The following is a 5868-nucleotide window of genomic DNA, read 5'->3' on the forward strand; positions in this document are numbered from 1 at the left end:
AAAATTTTAGTGGCACTTTAATTTTGTGCCACTATAACATACTTTTAGTGGCACTTTCGTTGGTGCCACTATAATTTTTCTCAAAAATTAGAAAACCCTCTCTTTTGTTGCTAGCGGGAACAAATTTACTCTAAAAACTTCAAAAACGCGCCTATATTTTAATTCCAAACCGCACCTATATTTTATTCCCTCCTATGAAAAAATTCCCCCATTCTTTTATTTTATAAATCCCTAATCACCCTTACCCATCAAATTACCTCCCATCGTCTCCCACAGATTCCCTAAACCCTAATTGCCATCTCCATCGCCATTAACTTGACGCCGAAATCCAAATTATTGTTGCCCAGTCTTCGCAACCTCGCTGTCGTTGGCAAGAGAGCTAGGCGATTTCATCGTTCTTTTATTTCATAAGAAAATCTATTTGTTGATTTGGAGAGAGAGCTAGGCGATTTCGATTTCCGTTGTTCATTGTTCTTCACAACTTCACAAGACACTCCCCCAAAATCATCAATTTATCATGTCACATGACAGCTGCATTGCTTCAGATTTATCGAACTGACTGCCTAGTGCCGAGAACTAAGGAGGACTAAAGGAGATTCTAGATTGTGTATGAGGCATATAATTTATCGACATGTAGAATTGGAATCCAAAAATGAGAGGCTTAACCGAGCCTCTTAAATCCCAAGGTAACTTATATTCTAATAAGATTCTAGTATTAGTAAATGCTAATGATTTTATCATCGAGAATGAGGTTAATCATATATGGTTTCTGTAGTAGTGTTGTTACAAGTATGTTGATCCTCATATTCTTGCTACTTGTGCACAATTAAAACCAATAACTTAGCATTTTAAATTCTAATTGTAACTAAAGTTTGTTCAAACAGGAGCTGTGTGAATCATGTTCATCAGAGTTTGTAGCATGCCTCAAGAATAGTTGAGTTCCAAATATCGAATGCACACCCTCCTATTTGTATTTGAAGACTATTTTATGTCTACTCTTTAACTCTAAAGGTTAAACCTCATAATCCAATTTTATAAACATTAATCCAAAAATGCATTTCAGTTCTTAATCTCATATAATAATTTTTATAATTTCAGGCTATCTAATAAAGAATAAGCGAGGGTTGGTTGCTTTAATTTTTGAGTTAGTTATGAAATGGTCAATTTGACCTTTTTGTTATACTTTTGGTTTGTGTGCTGCTCCTTTTAAAGTGAGTTGCAACTTTAGCTTAGGGAATACCTTCTATTTCGAGGAAGCAAATGATGCTTCAGTGTTGCCTATTTTGTTGGTATAACTCAAACTCGACTTATAGAAAATCTATTCTTATGAATGAATATTATCTAACTTCTTTATTGATGGATATTGTACACTTGCTGCTAAATTTCAGGATATCAATTTCTGGGGGAATGTTTATCCTACATATGTGGCTCTTCCATATGTAACATCCCAAAATTCAAGACCAAAAATTTCTTTTTAATAAAACATTACTTTAACCAAAGGCATCATTCCAAAACATAATCTGAGTCTAAGTTTTCAAAACACATGGTTATTATCAGAGTAAACATTCCCAGGCTGACTAATCTATGGTGTGTGCCATGCGATCACCCCGAGCTCCTCCCTCCGCTACCGGAAGTACCTGAAAACAAAACTGAAAACCGTAAGCACGAAGCTTAGTGAGTTCCCCACCTTACCACATACCATGCAACACCATATACTTCACATACTGGGCCGCGCCCGCTATCCTGGGCCTCGCCCTCTACTTTGGGCCTCGCCCGCTATAACGGCCCCGCCGCTCCAGGCCCCGCCTGGCTTCGAGCCCCGCTCGGATACAGATCTGTTTCACTTAGGCCTCGCCTGTCACAGGGCCTCGCCCACTAACATATAGTATCACATAAACATATCACATAACATTACATAAACTAAACATATACTGACAACTCTTGCTCTAAGGCCTCGCCTATCTCTGGGCCCCGCCCGTGTCCTGCTACTGACGAGTCATGGAACCTCGTCCATACTCCTGCTAATAGTGAGATACGGGCCCAGCCCACCCTCACTCCTTTCCTAACTTGGGCCTCGCCCCTGCTCTGCTGCTACTGAGATGTGGAACACCATCCACACTCTGTTATTGGTGAGTTACGGGACCTTGCCCACACTCGCCTCCCTACCAGGCACATACAAGTATCACACAGACAACAAGTATAAACTATCACATAAACTACTCCTTGGGCACCCGCCCTCTATCATTGGACCTCGTCCGAATATCATACTAGCATACTGTGCCTAGGGCTAACCCCCAGGTCTTCTACTCATAACTACATGGGCCGACATTGTGGGCGTAGACCCATTCATACAAAGGGAAACTCACCTGATACTGCTGAACTGCTGCTGCTAACCCCCTTTGACCGCTACCTGACCACTGACTCCGAACTGCTGCTCCGCTAGCTCCCCGAGCTACCAATATCAACATAACACTTAATCTAACTGACCTTCAAAGGTCAACCAAGTCAACTCTGGTCAAAGTCAACGTCCTGGTCAAAGTCAACCTTCCAGGTCAACCCTACTCGTCGAGTCACCCTACTGACTTGCCAAGTTCATAAGTCCAGAGTCCTTCCACTCGCGACTCTACTCGCCGAGTCAGCCCCTGACTCGCCGAGTCTACTGATTCCCGATTCCTGTCTTGTCCAACTCACTGAGTCCTGGCTCGACTCGCTGACTCGAGACTTAACTCGAAGGGTTTGGGACCACGCGACCTGACTCGCCGAGTCTAAGAACAGACTCGCCGAGCACACGACAATCTTCATCCAACTCGCCGAGTTGTTCATCCAACTCGCCGAGTTCATGCCTATCTTCATCCGACTCGATGAGCTGTTCATCCCACTCGTCGAGTTCCTCCTCATCTTCAAGCTACTCGCCGAGTCCACTCGAAGGACTCGCCGAGTCCAATAAGATCCACTTACATGTAGAGGACTTCCGAGTCATGCATGAACTCCAAACTGTAGATCTACCCTTCCCAAGCCTATTCCCCACGTAAAGTTGCAAACTTTACGTGTAGAGAGGGAGATCTAGGCAAAATGCACCAATAACTAGGGTTTAAGACCAAGAAGCTCCATAATCCACTCAATGGCTGATACTTTACGGGATTCCAAACCAAAACAAGCATGGATCTGAGGTAGCAACCTCAGATCTGGACCTCAAGCTCAAGATTGATCTTAAACATGGCCTAAAAGCCCCAAAACTCATAACCAAAGAAGATCTAAAGGAGGGGAAACAAATTGATACCTTCCAATGCTCTGAAATGTTCCCCAAACTTCAGATCCAAAGCCACTCCTTGATGCTTCAAAGATTCCCACTTCTTCTTCTTCTTCTAAATCACTCAAAAATGGCCAAAAGCATGAATCATCACAATGGGGGCTTATGGTGCGGCGTTCTGGGTGTGAGAGACAGTAAAGGAGCCCTATGAAGAAGATTGAGACGTTTAAATAGGCTCCAAGCCCCGTATTTAGGGTTTTCCTCGCACAGACCAGACTCGCCGAGTCCACTTGGCCGACTCGCCGAGTTGGTCACTTACTCCTCGACCCGGATCCCGCTCCGACTCGCCGAGTCCTTCCTTGGACTCGCCGAGTCCCTCCTAATTTTAGGGTTTCCTTTACTTTCTTGGCTTTCAAAATCTTGGGTGTTACACCATACCTCCGACAGAATCATGGGCGGATTGTCGTTAATGTTGCAGTTGAGAAACTGATTATGTTCCTTTTTCATTTTTTATGATCAAGGACCACATTATAACTCTTGTTATGTTAACTTTTGCTTGACTATGTAGCTAAAGCTGCTCTAGTAAACTTCTATGAGACTTTGAGGGTGCACCACTGTTCAAGGGTGTTCTGAGAGTGCTTACATTTTCACAGAGACAAATGTATGACATTGAATCTTTAGCATCAAAGCTAATGAGTGAATTGAACTCCATGAAAGCCACTATAGAAGAAAAATTGCTCTTTGAAGCCTATCGTACCCCATCTCTGAAAAATAAGGTAATAAAATTTTCAAAACATGCAAGGGTACATGGTTTTGTACAATAAATAGGACCAAAACGAGGTTGTGTCTTTTCTCTTACAAGTCAAGTCACCGACACACCTTTTTTGTTAGTGTACTTGACTATTTTATTTACACTTTTTGGCAGGTGAAATCAGCCATCAAGAGTGCAACAAAAACCGAATAATCAGCAAAAAATGGTTATCCATGATGACAAGGGACTGCAATCATTTCTGTAAAATCATGGTTTGTGTTTTCTTCATCATAAACCTTTCAAAGCAGTTATAATTGGATACATTAATAAAATACATAGTATGACTTTAATGGTATGTATAACATGAGTCATGATTCTATATTTTGTTTGCAGAAACCGAATGAGGACAATAGTGATCCTGGTAGTGGTATGGAGAGCATGATAGAGGAGAAGGTTCCTCCTGTTCAAAAAGAAAGAGAAAGGAAGAAAATAAGTTTTGCTACCCACGGTTGGATTGGTGCTGAAAAGGCCCGGGGGAAATTCATGCTGGAAGAAGGTGCCGAGATGCAATGGCACAACAAGAATTGGGAGTATTAGGGACATCTCTTTTATCGACGACATGAGCAATAGCAGCGACACCAGAGTAGACTTGATACAAAATCTCTCAATCTGTTTGATTTTCCTAGCAATGGTGATCTTGAAGATAGGAACATTATGTTTTGAGTACTAGCACGATCCAGACTTATTATTTTTTCAAGACATTTGTGTATTAGTTATTGAAAATATTGGTATTGGAAAAGTTTGAATTGAAGTAAAGATGTTGCCTTTTACATTTATTATCTTAATTGTCTTATTGTTGTTTTATATTTCATTTAAAATTTAAAAAAAAAAAAAAAAAAAAAAAAAACTGATTTAGTTTATTAATATAATTTTTTCTTAAAAAAATATCATTAAAAACATAAAAAAATAATTATTTTTCTAGTTAAATAGTGGCATAAAAATAGTGCCACTAAAACCTACAAAATCTTTAGTGACGTAATTGAAAAGTGCCACTAAAACCCAATTAGGTTGCAGCGGCACAACCAAAAAGTGTCACTAAAGGTCTTTAGTGGCAGCTCTTTTAGTGGCACTTTTTTTTGTGCCGCTGATTGCCAGGAGTGTTTTTAGTGGCACTTTTTCGGTTTTTAGTGGCACTTTTTATGTGCCACTAAATGCCATTTTATTTGTAGTGCAAGCTTCCTAAAACCAAACTGAGACAAGCCCTTAGTCAAATGCTCAATTATTCTCAAGTTTGATCAAAAGTCAAACTGGTCAAAAAGTCAACGGCGAAAGCAAGGTCAAAATGTTAATCATCAGCCCTCCACGTCATGGGCACTAAATTCCAAAACAGTCGAAGACTCCCCAGTCGCCATGTAATGGGGACTGGTCTGAACAGCTCAAACGAACTTAATCCTTTTTTTTCCGATTTCAAGAGCTCCAAATCTCAGTTCTGGTCCATTCCAAGGTTTTAATGGATAAAGTTTCAAACTTTATCCCTTGATTCATCCCAATAGGCCAAAACTTCTAACCCTAAGTCCTTAATAACATTATGAGGCACGAGTTAACCCATTAAGCACTTAATCGACCAAGACACCCCCACCAAACTTTCTATAGGACATTCATACACAAAATACACCATAAAAAGATATGCTTTATGAACATGCATTTCTCACCCCAAAATAAGTCAAACACAATGAAGAAAATGTGCTCAAACTTGCACATGAGGCCAAGTACACCAAAGAACACAAGATTTGAAACATATAACCTCAAATGGACCTTAAGGATCCATAAAGTTTCCAACTTTATGGAATCCATTCCTTTAACTCTT

General features: G+C 40.5%; 2 long non-coding RNA genes across 2 annotated transcripts; both read left to right on the forward strand.

Annotated features, from left to right (window-relative positions):
* Positions 1-216: 216 nt before the first annotated feature.
* On the forward strand, positions 217-1438 carry LOC145062818 (uncharacterized). Its single transcript, XR_013687731.1, has 4 exons — positions 217-686; positions 885-1011; positions 1099-1289; positions 1389-1438. It is a non-coding gene; the product is annotated as an uncharacterized LOC145062818 (long non-coding RNA).
* A 2250-nt stretch (positions 1439-3688) lies between these two features.
* LOC145062876 (uncharacterized) lies at positions 3689-4826 on the forward strand. The gene is made up of 3 exons (XR_013687759.1): positions 3689-4026; positions 4176-4273; positions 4395-4826. It is a non-coding gene; the product is annotated as an uncharacterized LOC145062876 (long non-coding RNA).
* Positions 4827-5868: the final 1042 nt, after the last annotated feature.

This window comes from Lactuca serriola, chromosome 7 (genome assembly GCF_051521515.1).
Source record: "Lactuca serriola cultivar US96UC23 chromosome 7, Lser_US96UC23_V15, whole genome shotgun sequence".
NCBI lineage: Eukaryota > Viridiplantae > Streptophyta > Magnoliopsida > Asterales > Asteraceae > Lactuca > Lactuca serriola.